General features: G+C 43.6%; 1 long non-coding RNA gene across 1 annotated transcript; it reads right to left on the bottom strand.

Annotated features, from left to right (window-relative positions):
• On the bottom strand, positions 1-22,591 carry LOC116869751. The gene is made up of 3 exons (XR_004383100.1): positions 22,441-22,591; positions 7,861-8,008; positions 1-45 (listed from the first exon to the last, which is right to left on the bottom strand). It is a non-coding gene; the product is annotated as an uncharacterized LOC116869751 (long non-coding RNA).
• Between the last annotated feature and the right edge of the window lie 2,081 nt (positions 22,592-24,672).

Genomic DNA, 24,672 nt, shown 5'->3' with positions numbered 1-24,672 from the left:
TTCGATTGTGTAAGCCACCGAGAATCGGGCATTGTTTTAAAAGTCCTGAATTTTTAAAAGAAGACTTTATTTATTTATTTTTGTGAGAGAGAGAGAGCGCGCGCATGTATGAGTTGGTGGGGGAGGGGCAGAGGGAGAAGCAGACTCCCTACCCAGCGGGGGGCCTCATGAGCACCTGGATCCTAGGACCCTGGGATCACGACCTGAGCCAGAGGCAGCCTCTTATCTGAGCCACCCAGGCACCCAAAAGTTCTGAGTTTAGGGTTGAAGGTGGCATGGCCCTCACATGGAAGAGGACACAGTCTGTTAAGGGAGACAGGCTTGTGAGTGACAGCAGTGCAGTCCTCTACCATAGACTTTAAGGGAGAAGTCCGCTGCCCAGAGGAAGGAGTTCTAAACACTGTCTAGGGAGGTGGGGGGTAACTCTACCTGGTAGAGGGTGATATCTGAGCAGGGTGATAAAGGGTGCCTCGGAGTTTGGGGTGAGTGTGGACAGGAGTGGTGGTGCCAGTTGGGTGACAGCTAGTGCAAAGGGATGAGGAGTCTGGGAAGGATGAGATGTTCCGTTGCCCAGTTTATCTCGTTTCATGCTAACTCCTGCTTTCCAGCCTCCTACCTCTGGTTTTTCGTGTCTCCCACCCTTTGATCTGAGGAGGCAGCATACCCCAATAGTTAGTTATGTTAAAAAATAATTCTGATACTTGTGAAAATGGTAAGGAAGAATTCATTCAGGACTATTGTCACAGGTGTCAGGAAAAGAGAAAACAGAGGAAAGAGATAGGGCTTAACTCCAAGTACAGCCAGGCGGCTGGGGATGGACAGCCAGTGAGCAGACTGGAGAGTCAGTGCACGGAAAAGTGCTGAGAGAAGACATTGGGGGGGGGGTCCCTGCCACAGACTGGCCAGACTCATGCGATATCAAGGGTAGGGAATGAGGAATTTGATCAGCAATCCAAGGGGAGGGTTCTTTCAACTGACTTAGCAAGGTTGTTGTCACAACTAGACACAGCGAAGATAGGGTAGGTGCAAGGTTGAGGCTCAGTGGAGAAGGGGGTTCAGCGGAGTTTGAAGTTTGGTTAAGGTACTTGGGCTTTTGAGCAGGAATGACTGGATCTGGATTCTCATTCTGTGTCTTCCTGAGCTGGCTGTTCCGGTCTCTTTGTGCCCGTTAAACAGGGATGATAATATTTCCTCGGGATCCCGTGCGAAATGACCGAGTTACATACGTACAGCCCTTAGAGTAGGGCCGGGCGCAGGGTACGGCTCGGCATGTGGGAGCTGCGGAGGCTGGTGCTGCTGCTTCTGTAATTGTTATTCATTTCTTTGACCATAGAACAAGCGTTCAGAAAGCAGGGAAAGGGAAGCTTGGTCAAAAGACCTTATTTAAGTTTCAACTTAAATAACTCGGGTGAGTTATTTAATAACCTGAGTGAACTCAGGTTATTCAAGGGAACTTACTTGACCTATAGTGAGTCTTTGGTCTTATCGTTTTTAAGAGGTCATGGACTATTAAAACTCATGCCTCCTCCCTGCAAGCTTCCTGTGAGAGTCACTTTTGTAAAATTGTAAAGTTCTATTCAAATGCAAGGGATTATAAAAGGTGTCATACTTACGGTTGATTCACTTCCTGGCCCAGCCTTTATTCTACAGGCCCCAGAGCAATATCTCAATGGCACCCCCTTCTCTCAAGCTCCGGACTTTGCTGGAATCTACCTTGATACTTACTCTATTAGGCCTCACTCTATGGCCCTACCTAGAGGGAGCTGCCAAGCACATGCCCATCACTCACAATCTGATCTGGACATCGGGCTGCCCTGATCCCCTTCTCCTGTGTTAGAATTCTGAGTAACTCAGCCTGAAGGTGTAAGCAGGAAGAATTAGGGGTTCCCAGAAAAAGAAAGACAAACTTGGCTTTCTTGACATAAGAGAATCATTTAGGGCCCCAGCCATCTTGTGAAAGAATGTAAGAACAAGTAGGAGATAACCTAATCATATCAGGGACAAAAAAAATTAAGTAGTAAAATTCTCAGTATTGGTTCAAAGTTAAGGTCGACCTGACACACACACTTAAGTCATCTTTGTAGTGTCTAAACCCATTTGAGCCCTCAGATACTCAACCAACTGAAACCTGAGAATTGATAATGATGACCCTTCCAAGCCCTCATGACTTCAACTTGGACTCTGTCACCTTAAGATGACTTCTGCCCCAATTTCTTGTTATAGTCCCCATTGCTCAAGTCCCTCCATGAATATGTATGCTCTTAGCTTAAAATTTTCCTAATTTTATTGTTTAGGAAGATTCTGCTTTGGAAAATATCCCCAGTGTTCTCCTTTACTTGTTGCAAATAAAACCCTTCATTTTCCTATTCTTTGATTTGGCTGTGTCTTCCAGCTCAGCATCCATGAAGAGTTGGAGTCAGTTTTGGGTAATAAAGGTGCCCCCTGGTAGCATTGCCAGATAAGATACTGGAAGCCTAGTTAAATTTGAATTTCAGATCAATAATGAATAAATTTTTAGCATAAGTATGTGTCAAATATTGTATGAGACATACTTATACCCAAAAAACATTTTATTGTTTATCTGAAATTCAAATTTAACTGGATATCCTATATTTTTATTTGTTAAATCTGGCAAATCTACACCCAAAAGGCAAGGCAGATAAAAATACATCAGAGGAAATGGGACTGGGGCGATGAACAGAATGAAGGATTAAGAGAGTGGTGTGAGAGTTCCCAGACCCGTTACGCTCCTTATCTTACAAAATCCAAAGCCTATGGCCACCGTGGTGCACATTTATCTGAGCTACTCCAAGGAAAAGGATAGGGAAGACACAGTCTTTCCACTACATTGTCCAGAGTGGTCTTTTGAGAATGGGAATCTGATTACTTCCCTGCCTTAATCACTTTTGGTTTTCCAAGGGTCTGCAATTGAGGGCCTCCAGGCAAAATCCATTTGCTTTCTTGTTCTTATAAATTAAGTTTTATCATAAGACAGCCATGCTCATTCGTTTATGTTTTGTGCATCTGCTTTAGTGCTGCAGTGGCAGGGTCGAGTGGGTGCAACAGAGATCACCTAGCCTGCAGAACCTACAATACTGGCTATCTGGCATTCATTTTTCAAAACTCCCAAATGTCCTTCTTCCTCCTTTTTTTTTTTCTTAGTGAAATCCTGCCCTAAATGTGAGATTTCTCTCTACTTATACCCTAGGATCCCTGTTTCTCTGTGCTCCTACAGTATTCATACCACTTTAACATTAAAAAAAAAAAATCTTTGTTATTTACAGGTTTGGTATTGGTCCTCTCCACTAGCAGTGGTTTCCTGGGACCATGACCAGGAGCCATGTCTTGCTTTCCCTTGTAGCGCCTGAGCTCCTAGCACAGGGCAAGTACCTGGTAGGTATTTGTTGAATGAATGGGAAAGGTGAGATGCAATGGTCAAGAGTCTGGGTGTTGGATCCAGAAGCACCTATTCTGAGGTCCAATCTCTTCCTCTGACTGTATATTTAGTTAACAGTGATTGAGCAAGTTCCTTAACTGAGCCCCAGTTCTCTCAACTATAAAATGGGGACAGTAATACTGAGTGAGGCTTCAATAAGACAATTCATATGAAGTACATGGTATATTATTTCCTCTCTTTCTCCCCCTTTGAATGAGGAAAGGGAGTAGAAAGAAAAAAGCGGAGCAGCTGTTTCCAAGGAAGGGGTAGGTAGAGGAAGTAATGAGGAGACTAAATGGACCATCTCTTTATCTGTGGCTAGTTCTCCCTGAACTTGGGGACAAGATTAGCTACAGACACATCTGTGTTGTGCACTGGGGAAAGTCAGGGCTCTACAAACCAAAGCTCTGTCTGGACAGAACCACAAATAAACACAACGCCTCGCATGGAGACATCGATCAAGATGCTCAAAAAGAAACATGGTTTCCACAGCTGGTTCTGATGACCCTTCTCCAAACTGGGTATTTCACAGCCTGCATCTTCTGAGTCCATGCTGTGCAAGAGAAGAGTGCTGCCCTGTTTGCACCTGGTCTTCCAATCATTTGGATAGAAACATCCCTCCAACCCCAAATTAGGCTGTTAGCTCTTGAACTAATGGGTCAAATAATAAATCACAAGAGAAATTAGAAAATATTTTAAGAGAAATGAAAACAAAACACAACATACTGAAACTTGTGGGATGCAGCAAAACACAAGAAGTAAGTTTTATAATGAAAAATGCCTATATATATTAAAAAAAAAAGATGGGGCGCCTGGGTGGCTCAGTGGGTTAAAGCTTCTGCCTTCGGCTCAGGTCATGATCCCAGGGTCCTGGAATGGAGCCCCACATTGGGTTCTCTGCTCAGCGCGGAACCTGCTTCCTCCTCTCTCTGCCTGCCTCTGTGCCTACTTGTGATCTCTGTCTGTCAAATAAATAAAATCTTTAAAAAAAAAAAAAAGAAAGAAAGAAAGATTTCAAATAGACAACCTAACTTTACACTTCAAGGAACTAGAAAAGGAACAAACTAAACAAAAGTTACCAGAAGGAAGGAATAATAAAGATTAGAGCAGAAATAAACAAAATGGAGAGTAGAAAAGCAATAGGGAAAAAAGTAGCAAAATTAGGAATTTTTTTTAAAGATCAATGAAATTGACAAACCCTTAACTAGACTAAGAAAAAAAAAGAAAGAAGACTCAACCAACAAAAATCAGAACGAAAAAGGAGATATTAGAGCTGATACCACAGAAATTAAAAAGATCATAAGAGACTAAGATTACTAGGCACCTGGGTGGCTCAGTTGGTTAAGCGACTGCCTTTGGCTTAGGTCATGATCCTGGAGTCCAAGGATTGAGCCCCGAATGGAGCTCCCTGCTCAGCAGGGAGTCTGTTTTTCCCTTTATCTGCTCCTCCCCCATCTCATGCTCTATCTCTCTCTCTCTCTCAAATAAATAAAATCTTAAAAGAAAGACTAAGGTTACTATCAACAAGTATATACTAACAAATTTGATAACCTAAAAGAAATGGATAAATTTCTATCAACATAACAACCTACCAAAACTGAGTCATGAAGAGTTAAAAAGTATGAATAGACCTATAATTAGTAAGGGGATAGAATCAGTAATCAAAAACCTTCCAACAGAGAAAAACTCAGGACTAAATGGGTTCACTGGAGAATTCTACCAAATATTTAAAGAAGAATTAACACCAACCTTTTTTGAAATCTCAAAAGTTAAAGAAAAGGGAACATGTCCAAATTTGTTTAATGAATCAGCATTATTCTGAGATTAAAATCAGACAACACTAAGAAAAGTACAGACCAATATCCCTGATGAATATTGATGTAAAAACCTTCAAAATACCAGAAAACTGAATTCAATAACATATTAAACAGATTAAACACCAAGACAAAGTGGCATTTATCTGTGGAATGCAAGGATGGTTTAACATTTGAAAATTAGTCAAGGTATATACCATATTAGCAGAATGAAGGAAAAAACCCACAATGTTTGCCTCAGCTGATGTAGAAAAATATTTGACAAAATTCAATACTCTTTCATTTACTCAACAAATTAAGATTAGAAAGAAATTACCTCAACATAATAAAGACTGTATGTGAAAAGCCCACAGCTAATGTCATAGTCAATGGCGAAAAGCTGAAAGCTTTCTTTTTAAGGTCAGGAACAAGGCAAGGATGCCCATTCTCACCACTTCTATTCAATGTTGTATAGTTGAATTCAATTCAACTACGACATTTAGTACTAGATGTCAGGGTAATTAGGCAAGAAAAAGAAATAAAAGGCATTCAAATTGCAAAGAAGTAAAGTTATCACTATTCAAGATGACATGATTGTATATGTAGAAAACCATAAAGGCACCACCAAAAAGCTGTTAGACCTGAGAAACCAACTCATCAAAGTTGCAGGATACAAACTTAACATGCAGAAATCGGTTGCACGTCGGTGTTCTATACACTAATGTGAATATCCTGAAAGGACCCTTGGAAAATGATACCATTTACAATAGCATCAGAAGTAATAAAATCATTAGGAAAATACTTAACCTAGGAGTCAAAGGACTTGTACGCTGAAAAGAGCAAAACATTGTTAAAGAAATTTTAAAAGACACAAATAGATGGAAAGACATCCACATTCATGGATCGGAAGACTTAGTATTGTTAAAATGGTAATACTACCCAAAGCGATGTAGAGATTCAATGCAATCCCTATAAAAATACCAATGGCACTTTTTTTTTTTTGGCAGAAGGAGAAAAATCTATGGTAAAATTCATATGGAACCTCAAAGCACCCTGAACAGCTAATAGCTAGTAGTTCCCACCTCGGAACCTGTCTGGAGGATGAGCACCCCCGGCGCAGCTCTGGATGATTGAGACACTTCCTGCCGCCCTTTGGGAGCCCTGGGCTGTTGCCGTGCCGCTAACTCGCTGTTGAACATCTCCTAGTAAGCTAGAACATGGCTGGGAGCACAGACTTCAGTTTCAATCTCAGGGGAGCAGGTCAAACAAAGTTTAGAACCCAGAAGCCCAAAGGGACCCGCTGTGACTTCTCGAACTTCAACCCTCTCTTTTCCTCTTCTGGGCAGTGCCGGCCTGACGCCCAGTTCACAGGGCGGTTGTGCAGACAAAATGAGCTCAGTGTGAAAGGGTTTTTTCTTTATTTATTTATTCCATTTTTGTAATCACTTACTCAGTGTTTGCTTACAGGGTGAGTGCTGGAATCTGGGCTCCATAAAATGCAGGGCAGAAGTTCTCAGTCCTGAGTACATATTTAACACTACTGGGGAATTTTTTTTTTTTTTAAACATCCCTGTTGATCTCCTCCCTCTGAGAGTCTCATTCAGTCAGTCTGGGGAAGGGCCTGAGCACGGGTATTTTTTTTTAAAGCTGTCATTTTTTTCAGCGGGCAGTCAAGTAACACATAGGAGAAAAGGGTGCATTCCAACTGGTAGGATGGGACAAGCTCACGGAGAAGGCTGTGTGCGCGCAGACCTTCAGGGGACATGTAGAATTTGGGGAATCGCGTTTTGGACCAGGCAACATGGACACAAAATATCAATTCAAAAGTCCAAAAGTATCTGTTGTGAAAGGTGTCTTTTCCCCCCTCTCTTCCCTCCACTTCCTCTGTTCTCTTTGAAGCAAATGTGTCTTACCCGTTCTTGTTTATGCTACCAGAATATTCTTTCAGTTGCTATTAAGAAACGGGTTCATTTGGTGAGGGGAAAGGAGCAAAAAGGAACAAGTGTCATTTTTCTCTTGCACCACCTTCCACTGGGCACAGAATGGCAACTATATGGGAATAGCTTGATTGAGGAAGTTCATCTAATAAAAAACCAAAAAGTTGATTTTCAGAATGGGGCTTTCTTTTTTTTTTTAATTTTTGGAGGAGTGAGTGGGCGTTGCTCTTTCTTTCTTCCTGTTGTAGCACATTTTGAGTAGCTCGATGTTTAAAATTGTACTTTTTATTTTGAGAAAACTGTAGGTTCACATGCAGTTGTAAGAAATAGCACAAAGAGAGCTCATGCACCCTTTGCCGGCGGGCCTTAATTTTAATTCTGGTGCTAATCAAGGTATTTCAAATTCAATTCTCTGGTACACCAGGTTTTGAAAAACTGTGCCTGGGAAGTGGGAGTGAGCCTGTCAGGGTGGGGTGGGGAGTGGAGGGGAACAAAGGGTTTCAGTTTCACCACGTGGTTGCTGGGAAATCAAAACTAATATGTGAACGTGCTTGCTTCTTCATGGTGATAGGTGCTGCCCCTCTCTGTTACCATGTTCCGTCAGTGTGTGTGCTGTGAGTCATGGCCACGCCAGGTGAGGTGGGCCAGTGGGAGCAGAGGGTTTCTCTCGTGCAGTCGAATGGGCAGTTCCTACCTGTGTCTGGGCTCCAGGTCAGGAAGCGAGCCCGGCTCTTGGAATCCCATCTTTCTGATTCCCAGATGCACAGCGACAAGCTGGTGTAGGCATCAATCGATTCCGGACTCTCAGTTTTCCACCTTGTTTCTGATCTGTTACCGGATTCCTAAATAAGGCATCCCCTCTGTTAAAATCATAAAAGAATCACTAAACCGTAACTGGGTTGCCCCGTCCCTTCCCTGTCTCCTCCTTTTTGAACTGGATGGGCAGGAAGGGACACCTGGTTTGAAAGCTGAAAAGGGGTTGATCCTCCCTGTGTACGTGCGTCCTTCATGGCCGGTGTTGCCAGGGCCGAGGTTCTGTCAGTTACCCGAGATTTCTTGAGTTTTATGTCCCTCCCTGTGGATGATCTTGGCCCAGCATCTGCTCTTGTGCTGATGTCATTTGTGTGAATAAGTCGGCTGCAGTAATGCTTAGTATTTTCTGTGGGGCTTTTTGGGGAGGGAGCAGGTAGAGACACCAGGCTTCATCACATATATTCCTCAAGATACTGGAGGTATACACAGGGGAAAGACTGGAACCGACCATTAATAAACATGATCTCTGGGCTTCTGTAGCTTTGTGAAGCAGAAAAGCATGCATACGTATGTGTGAAATTCAGGCACATTCTTTTATCCATGGATAAAAGCTTCCCTTTACTGGGTGCTTCATACAATCAGGCAGAATTTAAGGTTTATACCCACGATCTTATTGAATCCCTACAGCAGGTCTGGGAGATGGACTGTGAGCATCTCCGTTTTATTGTTGGAACCTGAGGTGGGGTTTGAAACCAGTCTGTCTGGCACTAGAACCCGGACTCTTAACTTACTTGTACTATGTATAGCTAGAGAAGCCCTTGGACCTCGCTGTAGAATAATGTATTTAAATTTTAAAAAATTCAAAAACTAAAATACAAAGACTTGCCAAGAAAAGCGGTTGTATCTAAGCAGAGTTATCTTTTGTCGTGTGCAGGCTTGGGAGTGACCCTCAGTAATCTTGCTTTCGGTATTCGTGCCCTTGGCGAAATCTCTCCCCCTGGGGTTGAGCTGGACTCACTATCACAACTCATTTCTTTTATTTTCTTTAAAAAAATTTTTTTTTAATTTATCTGACAGAGAAAGAGAGAGATCACAAGTAGGCACAGAGGCAGGCAGAGGGAGAGGGAGAAGCAGGCTTTCCATTGAGCAGGGACCCCGATACAGGGCTTGATCTCAGGACCCTGGGATCATGACCTGAGCCGAAGGTGACACTTAACCGACTGAGCCACCCAGGCGCCCTTCATGACTCATTTCTAATGACAACACATGACAGAAATTATGGGATGTCACTTGTGAGATTAGGTTATAAAAAGACTGGCTTCTTGGGTGTTTTCTCTTGCTCTCCCTCCGATTAACTGAACAGCAGGAAGCCAGAGGCCACGGCAGCTTCCTGGAGAGGCCCATGTGGCAAGGGACTCAGACTTGCCCATGGCCACATGCATGATCTTGGAAGCAGATTCCTCCCCATTCAGCCTCAAGAAGACTGAGACCCTGATTCTTTCTCCGTGAGAGAACTTGACCCAGAACCACCCAGCTAAGTGGCACCCAAATTCCTGACCACATGTACCACGAAATAATCAGCGTTTGTTGCTTCAATCACTAGTTTTAGAGTAACTTGTTATGCAGCAATGAGTAACTAATACATCAGCACATTAAAATAAAGCAAATTCAGGATATATGTGGGGTATTTAGTGGTGAGAAAGTATGTTTCCAATATAGGCATTTTAAAGCTAAGATTGTATATTTTATAAGACACATCAATACGGAGGCTTTGTTCTTTATCTTGAATAAGAACATTAAAAAGTGGGGCACACTTTGACACGTGTAATAACCACATTTTCTAGTTTCTGTATTTGGTGCTGTGCTATCTGGGGCCTTGTGACCCTGAAGAGTCTGTCCCTCCTGGGCTTAGCCCCATCCTAGAGATGGTAAATGACATGCCTTTTGTGTGCAAACTGATCACTGCAGAGCCTATACATGGCCTCTCCCACTCCACTATCTGCTGTCCTCTATCCACTGGCCCTAATCACCCCAGGCCAGGTACAAGACAACTAACTAGGGAGAGGACCCATGCCCAGAGACCACTGAACTGACTCAAACTAGCCAATCCAAACCCTGCTCGCCCTGCCTCACCTGGTCCTTCCCTTGGACACCACAAAATGCTCTCGTCCATGTTTCCCCCTTACTTAATCTGCCTCCTGACAGATCCCAGTACTTCCCTTGGGACCCTACCGCCAACCCCATGGTATGATGTACCCCTTCTCTTGGGAGACATGAGTAGAAGTGTTATGGACTGAAAGTGTGTGTCCCCCCAAATTCAAACGTGGGAGCCCTAATCCCCCAGTGGGTTATTTGGAGACAGACCCTCTAAGGAAGTAATGTTTAATGAGGTCATAAGGCTGGGGTCCTGGTCTGATAGAATTAGTATCTGAGAGTATCCTTGTGAGAAGACACAGAAAACTCTCTCTCACTCCTTCTCTTTCTTTCTGCTCCTTGTGCACATGCCCCAGGGAAATGTCTGTGAGCGCACAGGGAGGAGGGGACTGTCTACACCCCAAAGGGAGAGCGTGTACCAGATACTAACACTGCTGACACCTTGATTATGGACTTCTACCCTCCTGAACTAAGACAAATAAGTTTTCTGTTGCTGAAGCCACCCAGATGGTGCTTTGTTACAGCAGCCTGATCAGGTAGATACAAGAAGCAGCTATCTTGTCAATGGCAGTGGTCTCCTGATCTCCTGGCCTACCATACCTGAATAACAGTAAAGCCCGTAGTTTAAAACAACAAGGCAATATGCATGACATACTAGAGTTTCAGTGCATTTTAATTTTTTTGTTTTGATATTACGAGGGCTAAGAACACTGTTTCACAAACATGTATTATTGCAAAGGAAATGAAACCTCCCACATCTCATTTTACAGAACAAACATGGGAGGCTTCCTGCAAGAAACACCAGAATCATCCAAGGCTGAAGTACAACTCCATTTGAAATAAGTAGTTTGTCAAAGACCAATAGATGAATGTCAGTAGATTATCAAAGATCAATAGATCAAATTATATTAAAAAGAAAGTGATTGTAAATTCATGGTCAGCTTGGGTGCCATTATGGTAAAAATAAGTTATGCAAAAAGTTCTAAGTGTTTCTAGATGTTCTCAGCTCAGTTCAGATGTTCTATCTTTTTAAAGAAGTAGAGAACTTCGTAGATAGGAAGTAGCCAAGAAGCAATGTCTATCTCTGGGCCACAGATGTGGGATGTGGGACATCTGGGCTCATATGGCTCAACAGCAATGACACATGAGAATAGCGCCCCACACAGGAGCTTTAGGGATCTGGACACCTCCGTACATCTGAAACAGGGATGAGCGAAGGGTTAGTTCTAACAACCACATTGGGTATGAGAGTATCTTGACTTCTACTGGCCAGAATGTCACGGGTTCTGTTAGAACGGCTGGAGCTTATGGCCTACATTCATAATTGAAAGACGTGCTAAATTTCTCTTGAAGGCTAGTGAGAATAAAGATGTATTTGTCCCCTCATCCTTGTTCCGGGACCCCAGTTGAGAACCCTGCCTTCTAGCTGTGCCACTCATACTTCCTTTCCCATGGTTAGGAACTCGGGGCAAGAACAACCCATAAGCTTAGTCCTCCTAGCTAGAAATACCCAACCACGGTAGCCCCGAGGGTAGTAGACCACAAGTGTCTTTCCAACAAGGATTACAGAGGAGGGAACTGTAGCTATGCTCCCACATGTGTGACTTTTCTCATAGGATGCCAAACACTGATCACACAGACATAACCTGAGCTGCGTCAGCAAGGGAAGGGTGCTTGGTGTGTTAAAGAGGCTTTCATGGCCGGAGCCCTATTAAGACGAGCAGAGACCTTGAGACTGAAGAGACGATTTCTTCCTTCATCCCCTTCTGTGTGATTAAAATTTAAAACTGTGCCAAATCATAAAATAATTATTAGGCAAAGTTTTGATTTGGGGGGTGAATATTTAATGATCTTACCCGAAACATTGTTTGGATGCCTCTGCATTAGTCATCTGTTGGGTAGCTCAGCTCTGGTTAGGTTACGGCAAAAGAGGGAAATCAGGGCGCCTGGGTGGCTTGGTGGGTTAGGCTTCTGCCTTCAGCCCAGGTCATGATCTCAGGGTCCAGGGATCGAGCCCCACATCGGGCTCTCTGCTCAGCAGGGAGCCTGCTTCCCCCTCTCTCTCTGCCTGCTGCTCTGCCTACTTGTGATCTCTCTCCCTCTGTCAAATAAATAAGTAAAATCTTTAAAAAAAAAAAGGGGGGGGAATCCATTTTCATTTGGAGTCCAACCAAGCTCCCTGCCCTAAGGAGCAGAGGGTGCCAGTGACGGCACCTGGCCGTAATGTGTCCTCTCCCTGGATCAGTGATTTGCGGGGTTGCCTGGAGAGGGACAGCTGATCCAGGAAGAGCACACATTAGCATGAGGTGCCGTTCCTGGTGTAAGAAAGATACCAGGACCCGTGTTTTCCAAAGGCACAGACTTTGTAGAAATCAACAGATACATTGCGGCTAAGTTAAGCATGGAACAGTCAATTAAAAGAGACCAAGAGGGGAGCCTGGACGACTCAGTTGGTTGAGCATCTGACTCTTGATCTCAGCTTAGGTCTTGATCTCAGGGTTATGAGTTCAAGCCCCACATTGGGCTCCACACTAGTTGTGGCCAAAAAAAAAAAAAAAAAAGGCCAAGAAAATCTGCAAGTGGTAATAAGAACATGAACTGGGGAGGCCCAACCAGTGCATTTGACATAAACCTCAAATAGCTTGACAAACACCCTTATCAAAATTGGGAGAGGACAGACAGCAGCATTGGAATAACTCACATAGGAATAAGGGTGATCCCTTTAGATGCCCTAAAAGACCAGAATAAAGATTCCCACCAGTTCCTCATGGGCAAAATTGATAGATACGTACTCTAAAATCAACACTTCTCAGACTTTTGCACTGACCTGCCCTTAAGGACAGAGAATTAGAAAAGCACTTTCGGGAGGTTGGAGGAAATAGGCCAAAGTAGCCTATTTGAACTCCCTAAGTTCAAAATTTCTTTGCAGTTTCATGCTTGATTTTTAAAAATAGAGACTTTATTTACTTATTTGACAGAGATAGAGCACAAGTTGGGGGGAGCAACAGACAGAGGAAGAGAGAGAAGCAGGCTCCCCGCTAAGCAAGGAACTGGATGTGGGGCTCCATCCCATGACCCTGGGATCATGACCTGAGCCAAAGGCAGATGCTTAATGGATTGAGCCTCCCAGGCTCCCGTCATGCTTGGTTTTAAAAATATGTGTAGACACTGCATTTACTCACTAATACATCTACAGCTGTTTCAGGATACAAACATTTCATGCTGCATATGACCACATAAAGTCATTCCTGCAAGATCTGACCCTTCCTGCGCACTTCCCATCTTAGCCTTCTACTGCGCATCCCGGGAAATACAGGTCCCCTAATTTGAGAAGTAGGACCTTGAGTTATGTATAATAAAATGGAGATGTCTACATGTAAAAATTCTCAATAAATCCTTGTTATTTTCATAAAGAAAATAAAGAGCTCCTCCAGGAATCAATCTATCTACCTATTTATCATCTATCTATAGATATATTCATTATGTATGTATATGTCTGTATATGCCCATATATAATGCAATATACATAATAACATTTCATATTATTATATTGATTCCAGAGCTAAGTAAACACTATTTGACTATTGTAATGAAAAATTTACATTACTTTAAACACAAGGTAAAGAATGTCCTGTACAGAATCTTCCTTTAATGAGGTTTATGGAGAGTTTAAGATATGTCCACAAATTCTTTGATCCGTTTCCTTTCAAAAGGCATGCTAAGTGAAATAAGTCAAGCAGAGAAAGAAAATTATCATATGGGTTTACTTATATGTGGTACATAAGGAATAGCATGGAGGTCATTAGGAGAAGGAAGGGGAAAATGAAGAGGGGGAAATCAGAGGGGGAGAGAAACCATGAGAGACTGTGGACTCTGAGAAACAAACTGAGGGTTTTAGAGGGGACGAGGGTAGAGGGATGGGTTAGTCCACTGATGAGTATTAAAGAGGGCATGTGTTGCATGGAGTGCTGGGTGTTATACACAAACAACCAATCATGGAACACTGCATCAAAAACTAATGATGTACTGTATGGCGACTAACATAATTAAAAAAAAAAGGTGGAGTCCAATTCACCTTCCTTTGAATGTAGGCCAGACTTAGTGACTTGCTTTTAACAAATGGAATGTTCTGGAAGGGATAGTATGTGACCAACCTAAGTCATAAGAGCCACTGATATTTCTAACCCAGCTCTCTGAATTATGTGCTCAGGGGAAATTGAGTTGCCATGTCATAGGGAAGTTCTAGCAGCCTGGAGATAAGCCTGAGTGGAGATGTTCTTATCAACATCCAGCACCAATGGGAGAGGTCATCACTCCAATGGCAGTGAGTCATCATTAAAAGTGGCTCAACCGGCCCCAGTCAAATCTTCAGATGACTACAGGCTCCGACAACATGTTGATTGCTAGAGACTTTGCAGCTGTTTAAAGAGAATGAGAGGAGTGCCTGGGTGGTTCAGTGGGTTAAGCCTCTGCCTTTGGCTCGGGTCATGATCTCAGGGTCCTGGGATCAAGCCCCGCATTGGGCTCTCTGCTCAGCAGGGAGTCCCTCATCTCTCTGCTTGCCTCTCTGCCTACTTGTGATCTCACTTTGTGTCAAATAAATAAATAAAACTTTAAAAAAAAAGTTAAAAAAAATAAAGAGAATGAGAAAGGTCTCTATGAAATAATACAGAATAATTTCCAGGGCATATTGTTATATGAAAAAAGCAAGTTCAGGTAGGCGCATCTACTATTCTACATCTTGTGAAGGAGAAAGAGGAGATTATGTCATGCGTGCATACATGCATAACACTCTGTTGTGTTAGTCTAACCCTATCCATGGCAGTGCTATCAGCTAGGAATGCCTAGGCCCCTTTTACCTGTACGGAGCTTTCATAGACATTTCCCTGACTACAGCTGGTGTTGTCACTGAACCAGTCCTTGTGGGTCTTGGGATTGCAGGACACACCTCAAAAACAACCACCAGAGAATTGTGAATAAAGAGATATATTACTCACAGGTCATGAAGGGTACACGGCACGCCTGGGGCCACACAACAAGCTTGTAGCGAAGGGAAGGGGAGGAAGTATGGACCTGGGGCTGTTCCTTTGTTAGGGTCCAAGGGTGTGTGCCGCGGCTTTCATGGGTTCACTCTTCACTGACGGATTTAAAACATAAAGAGCAGGAATTAGGGAGTGGGAAGGGAGAAGCAGGTTCACTCAAAGTTAGTTCTCTAGGTTACTGTGGGCTTTCTCGAAGGACAAATTAATGGGTGGGAGGAGCTCGGTGGGTTTGCTAGTAGCTGGCATATAGTTAGCAATGTATTTACTCAAGGTGGAGAGCTTTGAAATGGATGCCTAGACAATCCATAGCTTAATGTCAGGCTCTTACATGAAAACACTGATTTATGCAAAAAAAATTTTAGAGAGACCGAAACTAATGAAAATGGCTACCCATGAGGGATGGAGGGGGTGGGGAGAGAGAAAGAGGAAGAGGATGCAGATGTTTCTATGTAGACTTTCTATATAATCGTGACTTTTGAACCATGTGAATGTTTTACATTCAAAACATTCAAAAACACAATTAAGTAAAGGCAATAAAAAATAAACTCTAAAATTGAGCGCAAACAGGAGCATACAAACTCTCACTGTATATCCAGTGGGTAACAGAATCACACAAAGAGAAGTGTAGAATTCTGACTCCATACATTTAGGGGGATGTACTCTAAGGGTATACAGAACTGCAAGGAGGTTTTAGACTTCTCCCAGGGCTGCCTTGTTACTAGTAATACTGGTATCATAATTTTGAAATTGTTTTATGTAGGTTATAAAACAAAAAGGAGGTAAGCACATGAACATTTTTAGGACCATGATTTTCAGTGCAAGGGGAACATGTAAATATGAAATAAGTTCAGTTAAGAAAAAAAATTCTTTAAATATAAATTTGAATAAAAAATATCCACATGAGCTTATTAACTAAAAGAAATGTTCCATAAGTCTGTCCACTGGAAGAGCCTAGAAACAATGACACTCCAATAGCAAGAAGTATGGCTAACAGTGGATCCTGGTTTCTAAGAAACATTTCTCTCAGTAAAAAGAAGCAGGACTTCAAGAAATGGCCAATTCCATGTCCAGGGCCAGGAAAGAACAATGTGAACCTGGAACATTTTGTTGTGTCAGAAAGTAAAGAAAGAATAATAGAATTAAAAAACCATTTTGTGCTCTATTGTAGTAATAAATTTAGGCAATGACCATCAATGAATTTGGTGAAACTTTCTTAGGGAACGGGATAGCCCCACAGTGGCCAAGGATGGCCCCATAGATTGTTTACTAACTGCAGAGGGGAGAGGTACTATTACCGTAGGCAGACCTGGCACTCACCATCTTAGCCAAGTGCCCACTCTTAGCGTCATTGAGAAGCAGCATCTTCTGCTTCCTGACCAAGGGCAGGGTGAGCGCAGGGCATTGCTGGTAGCACAGGTTTCCCCCACTATCTGGAAGGAGACTGTTCCTATGAGACCTTTTGGTCTGAAATGGCATAAAGCAAGAAGTATGTCCTGCTTTCTGAAAGTTAGCTCATGCTGCTTCGCCTTTATAAAAGACCTACACAATTAGCAAGGTAACAATTTTTTTCTTTTTTAAAAGATTTTATTTATTTGAGAGAGAGAGAAAGGGAGAGGGAATGAATGAGAGGTGGGTGGGAGTGTGGCAGAGGGAGTGGGGGAAGCAGGCTTCCCACTGAGCGGAGAGCCCGATGGACTCGATCCTAGGACCCTGGGATCATGACCTGAGCCGGAGGCAGACGCTTAACCCACTGAGCCACCCAGGCGCCCCTCAGCATAGTAAGAACTTTTTTCATAAAAGCAAAAATCCTCTTTGGATTTCTTTTGGTTAGCAAAAATAGGTGCCACTGTAGGTCTTTTGTGACGAGGTATAACATGGATTTTCGGAAAGCGTGGGATACTTGTATTTCACTCCAAAATGTTTAACCTGGATCAAATTAAATTAAGCCTTAATACCTAACTTCTAGTTTGATTGCATTTCCATCTTAAAATGTCAAAAGGAAGGGGACACCTGGCTGACTCAATGGGTTAAGCCGCTGCCTTCGGCTCAGGTCATGATCTCAGGGTCCTGGGTTTGAGCCCACATCGGGCTCTCTGCTCAGCGGGGAGCCTGCTTCCCCCCACCCACCCCCGCCTGCCTCTCTGCCTACTTGTGATCTCTCTCTCTGTCAAATAAATAAATAAAATCTTTAAAAATAAAATGTCAAAAGGAGGATCACCTGTGTGGCTCACTTGGCTAAATGTCTGTTTTTGACTCAGGTCATGATTGCGGGGTCCTGGGATCCGGCCTCACGGTGGGCTCCCTGCTCATCGGGGAGTGAGTTTCTCCCTCTCTCTCTGCCCCTCTGCCTGCTTGTGCTCTCTCTCTCTCAAATAAACAAATAAAATCTTTATAAAATAAAGTAAAATGTTAAAGAGAGTAATTATTTACACTTTTAAGTTAGATTCTTATAAAATATCTTAATTTAAATATCACCATATTTAAAAGTTTCATTTGTTAGATTTGTATTCATTATTTAGATGCCCAGAAAAGTTTTAATATTAATCAAAGAGTTCTGTATTTATGAGGAAGATAAAATATTAGATTTATAAAGGTACTTTAAAAGGTTTGGGAAGTTTATTTAATAACACTTATAAATGGCATCAAATAATGTTTAAGGACCTTGAAAGTGGTTTTTAAAATTTTCTGTATTTATAAAAGAACAATAAGAATTCTAAGTTGAACTTAAAACCTTAAGCGAAGCTAAGTTTTTAAATTGCAACACTAATAAATTAAATATTCATTTTTAAAAGTAACCTCTGAATAATCTTTTTCTATGCACAAGAGCTAACCTCAAGAGCATCAAGACTCACACTGACAATTAACATTTGAATTCCGTGACTCCTGGATAGTGTGCAGAGCATGCCTTCTGGAATTGAAAGGACCAGATATAATGGGTTAAACTGCACTGAAAGGTAGGAAAAAAATGCAGCATTCTTCTTCTCTATAACTATTCTCTGGTTCTGAAGGTGCCATTTCCTCTGATGGGGAGATGGGATGGTGTGGTGACAGTAGATCACTGAGCATGTACTTTCCAGGTAAAGATAATATTAGAGACAACTTTTGGGTTAACCTAATCTCTTTTGGGTAAGTGCTATCTTTCAGGTGTTTTCCTCTCTCCTCCTCTGCCTGGCCAAAATGGCATCTGGAAGAGGAAAAATATAGCCATTCTTATGGCACTGGGTGGAGTGAATACTGGCCCACGGCAGGATTTTGTTTTACCCAGTGGGCCCTTACTGGAGGATCTGGTTGCGCTGTCTAATCCCACGTAGACGGGGACATTGGTTTCTGCTTTTGCTGAATCCTCTTGGCAACCAGTAGCAATTCTACGTTGATCTGTGTCTCTGCAGGTCCACTAGGGCTTTCTACTTTTCCTACTCATCCAAGGCACCCAGGAGGCACCCTACAAAAGGACATCGCCCATTGTCTCAGGAAGCCTTTCCAGGCTCTGCCTCTCAACTCCTCTGTTCTGCTTGTCTCTGACTCCAGAATTTTCCCTTGGGACTCAGTTCTTGTTTTCTTGGGCCATGTCCTTTATATCAGACTAAAAGCTGCCCTTTGGGTGGCTGAGGCTTAAGTCTTCCTTTGCTCCTGCCCCAGAGTCCAGGGGTAACCTTCTCACTCCAAGTGGAGTCCCTGGCCTGGCTCTGCAGAAATGAAGTGTATCAACTCCACGAAGGTCCTGGGTTGCTTAAGAATTCACAAAACAAGGGCTCCTGGGTGGCTCAGTTGGTTAGGTGTCCAGCTCTTGATATCAGGTCAGGTCATGATCTCAGGGTTGTGGGATGGAGCCCCACATAAGCGAGGAGCCTGCTTAAGGTTCTCTCTCTCCTCTCCCTCTGCCTCTCCCCAACGCAGCACACACTGGTACTCCTCTTGCTCTCTCTTAAAAAAAAAGAATTCACGAAACAGCATTTGAAAAAGATGTAATTAAAATTGTTAGGATCTATGAAAGTTACAGGATATTTATTCTTTTAAAATAAAAATGTTGAATTTCTTCCTGATAAAATTTAAAAAAAAATAAATGCTTAAATTTGCAATAGTTTGGAAGAGAAGTTTGATGACAGATCAGAGCTACTATTAGCCAAATGGCGTCTTTATGAAAATTAGAGGCTGTCTCCTCTAAGCAGGGGTAGAGCCTCAAGCAGGGCTCACAGCTTGGCAAAGGAAGTGGAGCCCATACTAAATTCAGTTCCCATGCAGCTCTCGGCTGGTTGCCCCTAGGCAAGAAACATCGGCCCAACGGGGACACAGTGGCCTGATGGAGATGGTGTTCCATTGCAGTTTTCTTTACTGTCTGACTTTGGGCAAACACCTTAAACCCTTACGGATTTTTTTTTTTTTTAAGGTTTTATTTACTCATTTATAGAGAGAGACACAGAGAAAGAGAGAACATAGCAGGGGGAGTGGGAGAGGGAGAAGCAGGCTTTCCACTGAGCAGGGAGCCCAACAGGGGGTCCGACAGGGGGTCCGATCCCAGGACCGTGGGATCAAGACCTGAGCCTAAGGCAGACGCTTAACGACTAAGCCACCCAGGTGCCCCAACCCTTAAGGATTTTAGATGTTTCACGTAACGATGTAAAGCAGTGGTTACTGATCTCAGAGGCCCTTTTTATCTAAAAACTATCATGCCTTAGGAAGCCAACAATTTTTTTTTTTTTTTAATGTGGAGGTATTCTCAGAACCTAGAGGAAGCAAGTACCAAGTACTAGCCACAAAAGGAACTGGTCAGAGTAGCAGAAGTGACACGAACTCATGGGAAAAATGTAATCCGGTTATTCTAGGGTTCATGGTAGTCAGGGAGGTTTGGATGTGATTGGACACATATCCTAGACTTTGGGAAACAGAGCTGAATTGTTTTTAAAGATTTTATTTATTTGTTTGTTTGTTTGTTTGTTTTAGAGAGACAGAGAGTGGGGGGAGAGACAACATTTTCAATGACCTCAAAGTTCCCTGGGCCCTATTGCCTAGCCCCCCCAGAAGACCACTGGTGTGGTTTCTGTCACTATAGATCAGTTTTGCCTATTCCAGAACTTCCTGTACACAGAGTCCTACAGTCTGCATTCCTCCCTTTGTTTTCTTAGAAAAGACTAAGAGCAAAGAAAGGGTTTGCCCTTAGAGATAAGGATTCTGAGTTAATAAAAAATGAAGAAACATGGAATTCCTTTATGCTGGGCTACGATGCTCTGAGATGAAGGAGGACTTTTGAGACCACGAGTGTAAAGCCTGTAGACCTTGAAAGTGAAGCCTCATAAAACTCGTCAGCCTATGGCTCCTGTCCCACAAACTCCCACCGTTTCCCCATTGATAAGGAGGAAGGAAGAGGCAGTAGAAGATCATTTAAAAACTGTGTGGGACCACCGAGGCCAGCTGTTGAAGGCTGATTTCTGAGTTTTGACTCTAGACGTTATATAAGGAAGATGACCGCCTCCAGTCTGGAAGAGGAGCTGAATTGTTTTCTCTGTTCATGCTATCTGACCCAACCAATCACAATCGAGTGTGGATTCATCCTGCTGTGAGTGTCTCCTAAGAAATTGGAAGGAAGCCTCCTGTCATGTCCCCTGGCCTGAGTGCAAGGACACTTCGAGTTGAGAAATCCTATGTCTCTCAAATGGAGATAATGACTCAGGTGGCAAAGGATCTGGGACCTCACTTAATGGATGTCAAGACTACCAATGTAATATATGGCGAGAACCAACGCTAATGTCCTATGTGGTAGAGCTGGGGTCCCTTGTGAGACCTGCCTTTGATCCTGGAACCTCAAGCTTCACATAGGATTTGCCTCTGAGAAAGCCAAAGAAATCTCCATATGATCCAATAATTCGACTGTGGGGTATCTATCCAAAGAAAATAAAAACACTAATTCAAAGGGATCCGTGCATCTCTATGTTTACAGCAGCATTATTTACAATAGCCAAGGTATGGAGGCAGCCCCAGTGTCCACTGATAGATGAATGGATTAAAAAAAAAGACATGGCATATAAAAACAATGGAATATTATTGAACCATATAAAAGAATGAGATTGGGTGCCTGGGTGGCTCAGTTGGTTAAGTGGCTGCCTTTGGCTCAGGTCATGATCCCAGGGTCTTGGGATCGAGTCCTATATTGGGTTCCCTACTCAGTGGGGAGTCTGCATCTCCCTCTGCCTCTCTCTCTCTCTGTCTCTCATGAATAAATAAATAAAATATTTAATAACAAAAAAGAATGAGATCTTGCCATTTACAACAACAGAATACAGCTAGTGTGTAGGTATAATGTTAAGTGAAATGTAGAGAAACACAAATGCCATGATTTCACTCACATATGGAATGTAAAGAACAAAACAAATGAATGAAGAGGAAAAGAGATAAACAAAAAACCCCAGAGTCTTAACTACTTGGAACAAACTAGTGGTTTCCCGATGGGACATGAGCAGGGGTGGGGGCTGGCGCGGGTGGATGGGTGAAACAGGGGATGGGGATTAAGAATACACTTGACATCATGAGCACTGAGAAATGTAGAGAAGTGTTGAGTCACTCCGTTGTCCTCCTGAAACTAATGTAACACTGGATGTTCATTACACTTCAATTTCAAAATCCTCAAAACTGTAAAAAAAAACCCACAAAAAACAAAAAACCCGAAAGAGAACAACTGAATCCACCCTGCACTTTACACAATTTTAAAGGTCCTGATGTCAATTTCCAGTCCCTCTCCTCTAAGGAACTGGCCGTAATGGTTGGCCTCGGTCACCGGGGTAATACTTCCAGGACGGCCAGCATCCTCTTTTCGGCCTTTAACACTGCTATCATTGCACAGTTTAGGGATGTTGACTTCCTAGTTCTGGGTCTTTAGTATTCATAAAAGTGGGTCTTGCTTTTTTGCTTCAACTCTTGCTCAAAACAGTCTGTGACCACCAAGTCTTTCTCCATTCCCTTGTGTGTGAGTGCATTCATGCCTGGGAAGGGCCACATGATGAATGTTGACCGCAAGGACTCTGGACTCTCTGGTCACGGGGACAGAATCCCGGCATCACCATTTACCACCTGGACGACCTGGTGCCATTACTCAGCCTCCCTCTTTCTCCATTTCCTTCCACTAAACTCAATTACTGAGTGCAAAATCCTTCGTGCACGGAATCCTGGCGTGCGGTGGCACTCAAGGGGTGGGGCTCGTGACATCAGTTTCTCCTGATGGACCTGTGGGGGTGAGACCTTAAGTCCTCTCCATTTTTTATTTTATTTTAAGAAGGAAACCAGTAACAAGCGCTTCCATACTTTAATTTTCATCTTCAGCATGTCACACCTACCTCTCTGTTAGGTGACTGCCGGTTCCCCGGGGCAGAGGCTGTTGGGGTTGTTTTGAAGTTTAATGTGCTTGAACCTGGGATTCCAGCATGAAAGAAAACTGCTTTCTTACTGTCCTTCTCTGCCTTCTGAACATTTACCTGATTATTAGTCTCTCTGTATGAGGAAGTAAAAGGGTTAAAAAAAAATGAGAACTGAAATAATCTTTTATTTTGTTCTTTTTAAAAAAGATTATTTATTTATTTATTTATTTGACAGAGAGAAAGAGAGAGAGAGAGAGAGAGAACACAAGCCGGGGGGAGAGGCAGGCAGAGGGAGAGAGAGAAGCAGACTCCCTGCTTAGCAGACAGCCCGATGCGGGGCTTGATTCCAGGACCCTGGGATCATGACCTGAGTTGAAGAAGGATGCTTAATGACTGAGCCACCCAGGCACCGCTGAAATAATCTTTTAAAGAAAAAAAAAGTTCAGTGGGCAGCTGTTGAAAGAAAGTCTGAAAGAGGCTCTAGCCGGCAACATGGCGGAGGAGTAGGGGACCCTGTTTCAACCGGTCCCCGAAATGAGCTGGATATCTGCCAGATCACTCCGAACACTCACAAAATCAGCCTGAAATGTAAAAGAAAGTCTGAAAGAGTCCCCACATTGCCTGTACGTGAAGTTTATCATATGCTCTTTGTTCCCCTGATATGTTCTGGATTTTCGATTGGTGTTAAGATATGCCGAACATTCTGAGGAAATTATTTTGAAGTTTATGATGGACTTTAATTTGGGGCAATGAGGCTGTGTCACATGAACTACTCATCCATTGAGTTTATGGTAAATATTTTACCATCTCATTGGAATCAATACTAGGGGCTAAAATGTATATAAAATTTAGAGTGTACTTTAGCAAAAAATTACACATAGATTGACATACTTAATTCGGTCCTAAAATAGAGCCCAAATCAGGTAAGATCTGAGCGATTCATTTTTGTTTTCCCGTGCTTCCAGGCAACACCGCTACAGGAATGGGGGCAATGCAATGGTATGATAAGGGTTACGGTTTGCCTGGGGGTTGCCCAGCTGCAGCACAAAAAGTCTCATATCCCAGGAAATACCTCAGTCCCAGGCAGGGGGAGACCTAGCTAAGGGGTAAGGGGGCCTCGCATGCCAGCCTAGAAAGGTCTGAGTTTATTGATACGGTAGTGCTGAGCTTATCCGTCCAGTTATTAGCTACGAGAGGGAAATAACTAGAGTGAACACACAGGCGTCAGGTACGATCCCTCAGCTGTGGTCTCCCAGGACCTCTTTCCCCAAAGGAGAAAAGATGAGAAGCTGCCGTATTAATTTCCCCCCAAATTGCAGATTTGCCGCTGAGGATCTAGAGTGCCGTGTACCTCAACACTCGCGTCCTGGTGAGCTGCGGCTGGACTTCTGTGCCTTTTGGGCCGGGGTTGAGCGTTTTGGCACCGTATGCCCGTGGGGAGATGAGAGATCATAGTGGCTACGAGTAGAGGCTGGCACTCGAATCCCTGCTCTTCCCCTCACAAGGTGGGGCGGCCCAGAATTCCTTTCCCCGTGCAGCTCTGATTAGGGTGGGCCGCAGGACACCCACCGTCTTCACTGGCGGGCCTCTGAGTCTGTAAATTCTCTTAGCTCAAGAAACTGAGTAAACAGCAGTGACTTCCCAGCAAAATAACTCAAGCCCGGTGTTTGGCTACCAGAGGCAGACTTTTCCCTGCGATTCGGACCAAGCCATAGGGCAGCCCGCCCTACTATTCCGATCACTTAGCGATCTGATTACGGATATGCCCTCGCGTCCCTTCACGGCGACTGTGCCCGCACAGCTTCTTTTGGGCCGTTAAACGCTACCAGTTGGAGACGCCTGGGGGGCTCAGTGGGTTAAGCCTCTGCCTTCGGCTCAGGTCATGGTCTCAGGGTCCTGGGATCGAGTCCCACATGGGGCTCCTTGCACGGGGGGACCCTGCTTCTCCCTCTGCCCGCTGCTCCCCCTGTTTGGGCACGTGCTCTCTCTCTCTCTCTGCAAATACGTAAATAAATAAAATATTTGAAAAGAAAAGGCCGCCAGTTGGCCTCTGACACTCCGGGGTCCCACGACCACGGCCTGCGGAAACCAGCGAACCCCGTAGACGGAAGCAACCGCAGGGCTTCCCCAGGACGCAGATGCCTCCGTCAGGACCGCGGTCTCCTGGGCTTTCCTGGGACACAGACGGGAGGAGGCCGCGCAGGCGCCGGA

Source organism: Lontra canadensis, unplaced genomic scaffold, assembly GCF_010015895.1.
Source record: "Lontra canadensis isolate GAN:19392208 unplaced genomic scaffold, GSC_riverotter_1.0 scaffold1, whole genome shotgun sequence".
Taxonomy (NCBI): domain Eukaryota; kingdom Metazoa; phylum Chordata; class Mammalia; order Carnivora; family Mustelidae; genus Lontra; species Lontra canadensis.
Note: the sequence above shows the minus strand (reverse complement) of the source record. Positions and strands in the feature narration are given on the sequence as shown.